The sequence below is a fragment of the Aethalodelphis obliquidens genome, unplaced genomic scaffold (assembly GCF_003676395.1).
Source record: "Aethalodelphis obliquidens isolate GAN/ISIS:26980383/991018 unplaced genomic scaffold, ASM367639v1 scaffold2, whole genome shotgun sequence".
Classification (NCBI taxonomy): Eukaryota; Metazoa; Chordata; class Mammalia; order Artiodactyla; family Delphinidae; genus Aethalodelphis; species Aethalodelphis obliquidens.
This window is the reverse complement of record NW_020837946.1, coordinates 90,232,392-90,244,789: the sequence shown is the minus strand read 5'-3', so window position 1 is coordinate 90,244,789 and position 12,398 is coordinate 90,232,392. Positions and strand designations below refer to the sequence as shown.

Below are 12,398 nucleotides of genomic sequence, written 5' to 3'. Positions count from 1 at the left end.
TTCACATCTGTTCTCATCCCCTGGGGCCTCCAGCAAGACTTACCTTGGCCCTCACTCAAAGAAGGCAGTTTGAAAGAGATGGAAAGAGCTGTATTTTAAGAAGAGGAACAAAGGCAAGCAGGAAGAATTGTAAATATGGTAAATAGACTCCATTGTAAAAGTATTCATGATAATACCTTCTGAGGAAAAAACAAAAGCTATCAAATCGGAAGCATAGCAGGTAATAGTTCTGTTCAGGTTGGGAGGATTTTAACTGTGCAGCAGCTATTCTAATCCTGGAGGGTTTGCAATCTGCTGGCCCAATCGGTGGGAGCAGGGTGGGGTAGGTTATTCCTTGTTTTAAGAGAAAGGTCAATGATATCTTTAGCCTGGAATGGCATCAGCCAGACAAGGGAATGCCCTTTGGATGGCAGAACTGAGTACAATTCTCAGACTTAAGGTAAAAATATGTGAGAAAGAAAAAAAAAAAAAAAAGGCAAAATAAGTAAAACAGAAAGGGTTTTTAAAAAGGAAATAGGAATAAAAAGAAGGATAGGATAGAGGAAAGAGTAAGAGGAAGAAAAAACATCCTAGGGAGTAGCTGCAGTATTTTTTGAGCACGAACTACACACAAGGAGAGAGGTTAAAAGAACCATTCACTGAGTGTTTATGATGTGCTTGGTGATTCGGGTCTTTGGGTCAGGTGGGTATTATCTTCATTGTACAGATGAGGAAAATGAGGCTTGGAGAGATCAGAATCTGGGTTTGAGACCCTGGTTGTCTAACCCTATAGCTTTTACATTATGCGACATTGTCCTTCAATATTTCAGAGAGGTACAGCGATGAATAAGACAGGAATCCTTCCTTCAAAGAGTTCATGGCCTATAGTTTAAATTGTAAAAGCAGTGTCATCCATATGCTACAGAAACTTGCTTCATTTAACCGAGGGCTCTGGCTTGCTTAGAGAATCTGCCTTAGGTCATTTGGGGAAATTCACTTCAGAGCATTTCACTTCTACGTGAATGTCGCCCCCGCGCATGCGCAGAGCTAGCTTTGTTTGTAGGGAGAGGGTCTTCCCGGCTGCCCACGATTGGAGAGGAGAGGTGCAGGGGCGGGGGGCGGGGGTGTTCTCTTACTCTGGCGTAGGGCAAGGCAAGCGTGGAGGAATGTAGGGAGAATTCTCCGTAACACTGAGGCTACTTTACCATTTTCTAGAGGCTGTTTCTTTATCTTTTAATATGTTCCAGACTCAGTCCTGACGAGCAAAACTCTAACGTTGGCCCATAGATCGTATCACCTCCTGGTTCCCACACACAGCGTCCACCACCAGAATTACAAGAGATTCAAAATTTTTCTTGTGTCACCTTCCAACTCTACCCCCTTCATCCCCACATTGCTTGAATAAATTAACCGGAGGAAAAAATAATAGTGATGGAAGCATGGCAACACTGCGGCTGGAGGGGCAGATGACTTTGACAGGGAATAGCCGGTGCTTCAAGTACAGTGTAAAATGCTGCTGCCTTTGTCTACATGTGACAAGTAAGTCTCCAGGTGCTGAGAACAAAAAAAGGGAAAGATCTTTTAAATCTTTGAGCAGACAAATAAGTGTTTCAACAATGGCCAACCAAAGGGAAGATAGAGAAGTTTAGGAGGACAAAAAAAAACCTCTCTTCTGTTCTGAGTGTAGAAGGAGGTAAAGCAAGTGAGAGCTAAGTCCAGCTTAATGAGAGCTAAATCGAGGGATGCTCTATTGACAAATTAATTTGGAAATCGTTTAAGAAAAATTGTGCTTCAGCTCTTATTTATATCTGCTGGAGAGAATGGGCTACGATCTCTCCCTTGTGTTAAATAACAATCATTTAACCCAGGAAATTACAGTCCATTTTTCTTTTATATCTCTAGGACCCAGGGACTGGATTGTTAATAATTTAGCTAATTGAGTAAAACCTAATGCTTCAAATCTTGAAGCAGGGAAATAAAAATTCAAGATTTCCTGTAGATATGGGATGCATAATATTTAATGCTTCAGAGATCATTAGTAAAAGAAAATATTACAGCCATACACACCCTCTGAGAGTCTAATGAACGCCTCCCAGCTGCTGTTGAAAAATCAGCAGCAGCATCGGTACCAATTTCAAGACAAAGCACAGCTGACAGATGTTTGAAGGGATAAATCAGGCTGTACAAGGATTAAAATAATAAGTCCCCAGTGCCTTTTAAAGGCAGAGGTGCCTCAGCAAACTATTTCCAGCCACTTGAGTACAACTGAAAGATCCTGGGGGTCATTAGCTAGTAGCTCAGTAGGTGTCTGAGTGGTTTATTACTAAAACCCAGCACAAGTTCTTAACCACCCCAAGTTTTAAGTAAGAACAGCTTTTGCTGTTACTTCTGTTTTAAGGGAGTCTCGAGGATTCTACTTCAGTTACAGTGTTTGGGAAATGCTGTGATTAAATGGGAATCATCTGGCCAATATAATGAAACACAACTGACAGTGATTCTTTTTGTACATTGTTAAGGATGCCTATCATGGTAATACAGCTATCACATAAAAAGGATGGCAAACGTACTCTTAATTGAGAAATGGTACTTATTGGGAATGCATTATGTGTCTATTCCTATTGATCATTTATAAGGTGGGTTAGTGGGATTTTATAACAAATACAAATGGTTAGGGCTTCATTCCAAACTATGGAACCCTTGGGAACTACAGACTTCTCCTACAACAACTCCCAGGATATGGCTTTATTACACCAGTTACTAAAATGCATTGTAATGGTTTGAATGCATGCTAGCTACACCCCCCTTGCCCATACCAGATGTGAGCCTACTGAGGGCAAAACCTGGATCCGAGTCACCTTCTGTCTCTCAGAGCCTTAGACGATGCCTGTAATACACATATTTGATAAAGGTCTTAGTATTTTCCTATGTGTCATAGTGTGATGGTTAATTTTATGGTCAGTTTGACTGGGTCTTGGGGCGCTTAGATATTTGGTGAAACATTATTCTGGGTGTTTCTGTGAGAGTGTTTTTGGACGAAATTAGCATTTAAGTCAGTAGACTGAGTAAAGCAGACTGCTCTCCCTAATGTAGGTGGGCCTCAGCCAATCAGCCGAAGGCCTGAATAGAACGAAAAGACTGACCCTTCCCTGAGTAAGACAGAAGACTTCCTGCCTGCCAGCCTTCAAACTGGAACATTAGCTTTTCTCCTTGTCTTTGAACTTGGACTGAAATATTGGCTCTTCCTGAGTCTTGAGCCTGCTGGTCTTTGGACTGGAACCGCACCACTGGTTCCTCTCCTGGATCTCCACCTTGCCGACTCACCCTGCAGACCTTGGGACTTGCCAGCCTCCATAATCGTATGGACCAGGAAGGATACAATAAATGGTTCTGACTAAAGTGTCTTTAGGCTACTAAAGTGTAAAATGTAAGCAGTTACAAGGGAGGCAATGACTGACAGACAGTCCAGCCTCTCTAAGTCTTGGTTCATTACTCTGGCCTTGTGTTAGAATCAGTGCTCCTTCGAGTATGATCCACAAACTGTCACCAGTCCAAGATAAATCCTTCTGTGTTTAGAAACTTTTATAGCAATTTGCCATTTGCAACAGCATCCAATCATGTGGTTTTTCATTTTATGAAAGTATCAGATTGGAACTTAAAACAAGCAACAACGGCAACAACTGATCATTTACAAAAAAATGGTTTGAGAAACACTGACCTAGAAAGCTTGTGCCACCTCAGACCAATTAATTCAGGATGCGAGGGATGTGGAGGCTGAGCATCTCCTGGGTATTAAGCTCCTCAGGGGATTCTAATGTGGTAATACTAAATAGATCTAACAACTGGCTCAGCACAGGTACTAGCCAATCAGAATGGCGGCTGGTCAGTGCCCACCAATCAGAACAGACACAGGCTATAACCAATCAGCACTACAGTACCAGCTGAAGAGCAGCCTTTCACGTTAAAGGGTCCAAATGGGATGAATCCCTAGATGAAGACATCTGAGTTAATTTGGATAGATGTGGCCACATGTGAAGGGAAGATATTTTTCTTATCCATATAGATGTGCTTTAAAGGTATTCAAATTGGAAATTTATGAGTACACACTGGCTATGAAGTAGAGTTAAACTTCGTTGTGGAATGGAGCTAAGGTGTACTGGGGTTCAAATTATGTCCCTCAAAATGTGACAGCCATCTAGAGTTAAAGGCTACCATAATGCAGTATCTTGTCTCCCAATAAGAAAATAAAGGGATATCTATGCTATTAGATTGCTATACTCTGAGAACTATAACTATGTCAAGTGGATCTTATTCAACAGGGTAGAACATATCACCATATTTTTCAAATAAGCACTATTGAACATTATCAATCTAATACACTTCTTTTCAGATTTGTAAATCATTTCAAATTGATATAACAAATATTTTTGTAGTGGAGATGCAAAATAATCCTCTTCTGGAAAATATTATTATTATTAATAAGATCTGTGTTTCTTTGTTTCTTTATCCTTGATTTGAGATATGGAATTCTCATACTGTGAATCTCTCTCTTTCTATATATATATATGATATATACACATATGTATCACATGTATTCTTAGATACCAGACATCTTAATAATCATTCTTCTACAAAGAAAATGTGTTTTTTAAAGTTAAGATGAAGCAATGACACTTCAAACTGTCCTTATTTTGGCAATCTAAAAGCCCAAGGAATGTTTTCTGCCTAATCCTTCTTAGTAGATTTTCTTCAATTACTGATTTCCTGCATTGTCATTACAATTTGAGAAGTTACCATTATCTAATTGAATTCTCCACTTTATTCTGAATTTGTTCTATACCATCACTGGCAAGTTGGTCATCCTGTCTGTGTTTAAACATGTCCAGTGACAGGTATCTCCCAAGAGATCCTATGTCATCTTTAAATTCTCTATTACAGTTCATCCTGATATGAGCCGAACATTGCCTGCCTATAATGTTATTGAGTGGTCTGTGTTCTCTCCCTCTCTCTCTCTCTCAGTCTCTCTCTGGAGTCCCAGAGAAGAAGCTCCGTGAATCTATACAATAAACCTTCTAACAGTGGAAGACATTCATATCATTGAACCAGCCCCTCTTTAGACTAAATGCCTCCACTTGCTTCAATCATAAGCTGTCCTTCAGTTCCCATAACCATCCTGGTGACTTTGCTCTTATTGATACTGTTTCACAGTACATTGTTCACCGCTAGTGGGCTCTTCTTCCGAGTTGAATGTGAGATAGCTATTTGTCCTCATCCTGTTTATGCCACTTATATTGGTCATTTAAATTATATAACTTAATACAATATTACATAAGCTGATGAAATATGAGTGAGAAAAGAAAGTTATCATTTATATGAAAATCAAGTTGAATGCTTAGAGAAACTTGTTGCAGATGAGTCTCTTAAAATATTTCTGTCGAGCTAAGTGAGAGCAAGAAAGCTGTAAAAGGACAAAAGAAAAAAATATCAAAATTCTAAAAAGATCTGAATGGATTGGAAGTTGTCTTTAAGTAATTGCTCCATTAAAAAAAAAGCAGCTAGAAATCTTAGATAATTAATGATGGGGTTTGTTTAAGTGAGAAAATGAAAAACTCCAGTCAGGGGACCCATACGCAGGGGGATGATATTCCAAATATTATTATAACCAATGAGAACATACGCCTAGCAAATGGGAATGGAGGCCAGTCACAAACACAGAGATGGCCGTATCAGGGTGTATTTGGTGAAAGGTCAGCTCCACCAGCAAAGGAAAAGGCTTGATCCTACACCAAAAAATGTGTAAAAGAATGAACATTCATAGTGGAAGTTAAAAGGTTTAATGCACATTTGATAGTTTTACGAATCACTTAAAGAGTTGCTATGATAAGCTGGAGATGCAATCTGAAAAATGGTTGTCTGACCCCAAAGAGCATTTACTTGACATCTGTGTATATTGCCTGCGAATGCTTTATGTTATCACTTTTCTCTTACTAAATACCACAGTCTATTAATACAGTATAGGGTTGCATAAGCATTCTGTAAAACTTATGCACATTTGGAAAGCTTTGGCCATACTGATGACTCAAAACTTTAGTTTATTGCAACTAAAACTTTTCCATACTTGCTCACCATATATCGTTTATCCTCTGGTGGTGCTGTTCTTTTTGTATCCAAGTGCCAGACCTTAAAATGATCCCTTTTAACTTTCTTCTTTGTGGATTTGGTCCATCATTCTAGCCTGCTGAGATCTTTTTGAAACCTGTCAACCAACATATCCCGCCCCTGTCTCTCTGAGCCTCATGTCATCAGCTAATAAGTAAGACTTGTGTCTGCCCTTTTAAAATCTGACCTTGTCAGAAGGCTCCCTCGGCAGTCAAGCTGATGACTATAGATACTTCCTCCATTTCTTCCTCACTGGAATAATTTGTGCTTGCAGTCACAACTCTGACTGTCCCAAGGGCTGTCTTTCAGCAAAGCCTCATGTGCACTGCTTTCCCTGTCTTGTCCACAATTGCATTTAGTCTAATACACAGAGCATTTAATAAATGTATTTAGATCAGAGAATTTCATTCTTTTTTCTGGCATAGGACGATAAGGAAAGCCTATCTGGAAAAAAACAAAAACAAAAACAGCTGCTACTTTCCCCAGCCATCAGACACACAAACTGCTCTGAAACGATCCCCAAAGCCATGAACCTAAACTTGGGAGAAGAATGAGCACAGACAAATTAAGATGTTTTAGAAACTATCTGAACATACAATTGAGCCAGCACTATTTCTTACATCAGGATTTGAATATTGCAAAAGACTATATTGATTGCCTAAACCTAAAAATAATTTCATTAATAGAGGCAGATGTAATGTAATTTAATATGCAAATTAATGCTGCATTCACTGAAAAATATTAAATAACCCCATTTAGCAATTTGACTGAAAATCTCTAATAAAATTCAAGATGGCTTTGTTTTCTTTCTTCACAATTTTACTGAAAACTCTTGAAAGACAATAACTGTGTTCTGAATATTCCACACAGAGGTCTAGAAATAGGCCCAAACTAATGTGAGATAGAGTGTTTATTATTCTTTGAATGTTGTTCTAAATTAAGCAGACAAGTTGTAGAAGAGTTAACTACTGTGAACTGGATAACCTCCAATTAAATGGTTGGATTCCAACCTCTCCTTGACTCAAAGGCTGGAGGACATTATCAACTCGTAGGGAAATCAAGACTGAAAACAAGGGCTGGTTTAGACAACAAAACACTCTGATTCACTCTCTCCATGTTGACAAAATACTCTATGCCCACAGACCTAGGCTATGTCCACATTCACACACACCAATTGGGAACAAAAACAAGTGAGCGTTTAAATTTAGACCAATTATGACAGCAAAAGCTGTGTTCTCTGGCTTTCTACCAAACCCAACGCTGCAGAAACCAGCACTTCACTATTCCCCTGGCCCCCGTGTGTGCTCTAATAGCAGGACTAGCTATTTAGACCCCGCAGGACTGACTCCGAGAGTCACTTGGGGAAGCTGGGATGTGGGCTGGCAGTTCCGCTTGTGGTCCTGCAGCATCTCAGGATGATAGGGGCAGCAGTGGGACCCAGCATCCCCTAGGAGGAGGTGAGGGAGGGCCCCTCAGGCACTGCATTTTTCTCTCACTCTTAAATCCTACAAGCAACCTTTGCAGCTTCTCTTTTTAAAAAATATTTTAAAATAGTGCTAAAGTATACATAACATAAAATTTACATTTTAATGATTTTTTAAGTGTACAATTCAGCAGCATTAAGTACATTCACATTGTTGTGCAACCAACATCATTATCTAGTTCCAAAACTTCTTCATCACCCCAAACAGAAACTCTGCAACCATTAAGCAATAACTCCCCATTCACCCCAAGGCCCTGGTAACCTGCTTTCTGGCTCTGTAAATTTGCTTCTTCTAAATACTGTGTATAAGCAGACTCATACAGTATTTGTCCATCTGTGTCTGGTTTATTTTACTTAGCATAATGCTTTCAAGATTCATCCATGTTGTAGCATATATTGGGACTTCATTCCTTCCTATGGCTGAATAACATTCTGTTGTATGTAAGTACCACGTTTTACTCATCCGTTCATCCGGTGATGGACACTTGGTTTGTCTTCACCGTTGGCTATCCTGAATAGATTCTTCAATGAACACTGGTGGACAAGTATATGTTTGAGTCCTGTTTTCAATTCTTTTCAATTTTCTTGTTTTTCAATACCGAGAAGTGGGATGGCTGCATCATATGGTAATTCCATGTTTAGCTTTCTGAGGAACGGCCAAACTGATTTCCACAGCAAATGCACCATTTTACATTCCAACCAGGAGTGCACAAGAGTTCTAATTTGCAGCTTATCTCCAGACCCAGGCATAGTGGTTAGTTCAGCTGACAGTTACCATGAAGTTACCTGGCATCCTTACTCCACCTCAGACTCCAAAGGATAAATTTTACTATAAGCCATTACAGTTTACCAGCCCCAGACCTATGGTTGCCCTCGGGAGTTTCCTTCACTATCACCTTTTTTTCTATGCTTTAGGCTAATTACTCTCCCATTAACATAGCCTTCATTCATTCACTCTCCGTCTCCCTCTCTGCTGAAAAGTCTAATCCACCTCCGAATCGAACTCATCTAAACCACCTAGGGCCAACGTTTATCCAAGTTGGCATCCTCACCACCACTTCCTCAGCCTCTGCCTGACCTCACGTGAGCCCTCAGCGTTTCTTCCTGATATCCTCGCTGCTCTTTAGTGAACGTTCCTCTTGCTGCCATCTTCCTAGGGCCGGCTCCCCTCTTACCAAGATGAGGCGAGATGCTGCTTTAAATTCAATGCAGTCTTATGGCCGCAGTAACTGAATTCTATGTAAAACTCTTAGCCAGAGAAAGGAGGCTGATAATTAATGGCCACTCCTATAGGAATCTGCTTCACCTTTTTCTAGCATTTACACTTTCCTTTTAGTCCTTCATCTGCCTCCATCCTGCTTGGTGGCTGTACTTATCTCACGGCAACAGCTTCCACACTTGTCCAAACTTGTCTCACTGCCTCTGAAGTGCACCTAAGTCGAATCCATCTTGTCAACTGCAATCACAGTACAGCTCATACAGCACAAATTCTTTCACTCAAACCCCCTTCAACTCTCCCTTAGTTCCTACTCAGGATGATTCCAACACATAACTCCCGCAGTTGGCCCAACTTCCCACGATGGCCCAACTCACATTCCCCTCGTGATCGCCTACTGTTTCCTAGCTGTGTTTCTTGTCTGCTCAGGCTGTGCACGTCCTCTGCATCTGGCTCATGACTTAGCTTTTGGGTTCTCGTTCACCAAGACCCTTTGCCTAATGAGCCTCTACACTTGTTCAAGGATAGAGTTTATGTGATGACTCCAGCTAGATGTGCAATGCATATCCTCTGCTGGTCTCGTGTAGTTTACAGAACTTGGTTTATGTTTTAGTTTGATCTGAAAAGTATTCGGTGAGCTTGGGGTGCTGCTAGAAGAGCGCAGACGGCCGGCTGCCAAATGGTCTCAATCAGCTCACCTTGGGACATTCACTAACATCAGGCGCTATCCTCAGACTGGTAGGTGGGGAACCTGACTTTGAAAGCTTATGTTGGGCAGTATTATTTCTTAGGAATGGGTACACGTTACCTGAGCCTATAGAACTGGGGTGTGTGTGTGTGTGTGTGTGTGTGTGTATGCATTGTAGGAGGCCATGACATTAATTAATTTATAATGACAACTATAACCTACAGGGATCGAAGCCTGTGAGTCACATGAGTAGAAGAGTCTCTCCCTGATGGATAGACTTAAACTAGAAGCCAATTTCTAACCAGAATATTAAGTGATTGCAGAATCAGAACAAGTGGCTGGTCGATGACCCAAAATGGGGGCTCCTTTGTCACAGGTCTGAACGGCTCATCTCCTCAGGCCAATGCGCACTGGACTTCGGAGTTCCCTCCTCTCTGGGCTGACGACCTTCTGTCGATTCCGTTTTCTCCAAACAGCCTAAATACAATTCACCTCAGGATCACCTCTCCCAGCCCTAACACATGCCTTGAGACATTCAGGCACCTCTGAGTGTAGCTTTGTTTTCCTGAAATGTGCAGCAGCGCACTGTCTGTGGTTTACCCTCAGAGCAAGGGCAACTCCTGTGAACGTGTCTAAGTGTACCTTCCTAGTTTACCTCCCAGAGGCAAAGCTATTTTCTCCCTTCTCTGAGCTCTTAGGACGGACTTTATTGTTCTGTCATGCACTCATTATTCTGTGGCACTGTGCACTAACTCTATTGCACTACAAGTACTTGGGCTCAGCCTTTATTTCTACGTCTGGATGGAAAACTCTTTGAGGACTAGTCCAGTGTCTTGTAGGTCTATCTACACCCTATACAGCCTACCTGCCACACAGCAGGTATTCAGCTAATACTATTGAGAAAAGAAACAACTTAGTAAATATTCCGTGATAAATTCCCTCCAATTCTTCCTTCTTTCAGTTGTGTCTACCATTTGTGATTGTCTTGATAATTTTTAATGTTGGTTGTCCACGAAAATGCTCTGAATGAAATTAAATAAATTAAAAATTTTAAAATAAAAAAAAATTAATTATCCAATGCATCCAGGCCTTCAGTGGTTAACTGTGGAGAAACAGTCTCTGCTAAGTTGAAAAGGGCTTCCTTTGGGGAGAAAACTGGATTTGGAGGTTATTCGGGTTCTGCTTCCACCCTGCCAAGTGGCTTCTACTTGGGGCTGGGACTGGGCCCTTGGCCACTGCTTGTCTGAGAATCTGGCCTCCCTTGACTGGAGCAGCAAGTCTCAGAGTTACAGGAGAACACGCCGGATTTCCTCAGCTGTGTTGCTGGCCCCAGCAGTCTGAAGAGGAACCCTTATTCATTAGGAGTAACAGATATTTTTTTCCCCCTGACATCTTTAGATACTCCAGAGGGAGACAAGATGCAAACCGAGTGAACATGGCTCCTAGCTTTGCTGCACGGTACTGGGTGATCCGGGGTGCTCAGTACTCATCTTCTGATTTCAATGAGGGAAAGGGAAAGAATAGGAAAGGAGAACACGAGAACGGAAAACCCTTTCTAAAGACTGGCTTTCACTGCACTTAAAGTCAATTGTAGAAATCTTAAAAAAAAAAAAAAAAACCCACAAAATTGGTGTAAGCAAAATCTCCACTTGCTGAGGGTCCCAAGAGAAGTGCTATCTCGAAGCACTCTGTGATGGGGCCGTGGGCCCAGACAATAGGACTGGGACAGGACAGAGGGCACAGGGGATGCTTCCCTGCCTTTTGTTTCACACAGACTCAACAATGGACCCGTCAGGGGAATCCAATAAGTTTCTTATCGAACCTTTCTGTTTTCAGTGTGAATTACTGAACAATCCTCCATACTGATTTTTATCTCCTCACAAGATAAATTTCAGTTTCTATTGGCACATTCCTATTCAGTGCACCGCTCTCAAATGATGTTAAAAAAAAGAAAAAAACCCTACAGGTAGTGGAACAAAATAGGCTAGAAAAGTCAGTGAGAAGAGCTTCTTCCCTTTTTCTTGTTGTCAGAAAAGTGTAGGTGCTTAAATATATGTCCTAACGCAATATATCACTCATTTGGATTATAATTATTGGTTATGTCTGGCCTCAAATTCATACTGGAATAAATTAAATTTATTTTCTATTCCTGCTTCTCTCTCTTCTGTGTGTATATGTGATGGGGGGGGGGTGTTAAATAAAAGAGCAAATAAAATCTCACCATTAGGGCTTCCCTGGTGGCGCAGTGGTTGGGAGTCCGCCTGCCGATGCAGGGGACGCGGGTTCGTGCCCCCGTCCGGGAAGATCCCACATGCCGCGGAGCGGCTGGGCCCGTGAGCCATGGCCGCCAAGCCGGCGCGTCCGGAGCCTGTGCTCCGCAACGGGAGAGGCCACAACAGTGAGAGGCCCACGTACCGCAAAAAAAAAAAAAAAAAAAAAAAATCTCACCATTAGCTCACTCCTAGTATGATAGTTTTATGTTATTGGTTCCTTATTTTAAAAAGTACATCAATTCATTTTTTTCATTTATTCAAAAAATATTTATTAAGTGCCTGTCATGCATGTACCTCACTTGATGCTGTATATACCCTCATTTAGCTGATCTTTGTATCTTGAATTTCTTTGAATTCCTAGAAATGGAGTAACCCTTCTCACATAAACATAAGACTTCCCTATTCCCAGCACCTTAGAAAGAATATTGGAGTCTTCTTTTTTTTTTTTTTTTTTTTGCGGTACGCGGGCCTCTCACTGTTTTGGCCTCTCCCGTTGCGGAGCACAGGCTCCGGACGCGCAGGCTCAGCGGCCATGGCTCACGGGCCCAGCCACTCCGCGGCATGTGGGATCCTCCCGGACCGGGACACGGGTTCGTGCCCCGG

At 41.5% G+C, this 12,398-nt stretch overlaps 1 protein-coding gene across 1 annotated transcript in view; it reads right to left on the bottom strand.

Annotated features, from left to right (window-relative positions):
• NXPH2 (neurexophilin 2) overlaps positions 1-12,398 on the bottom strand; it is a 107,728-nt gene that overhangs the window by 31,490 nt on the left and 63,840 nt on the right. The window lies entirely within an intron of this gene.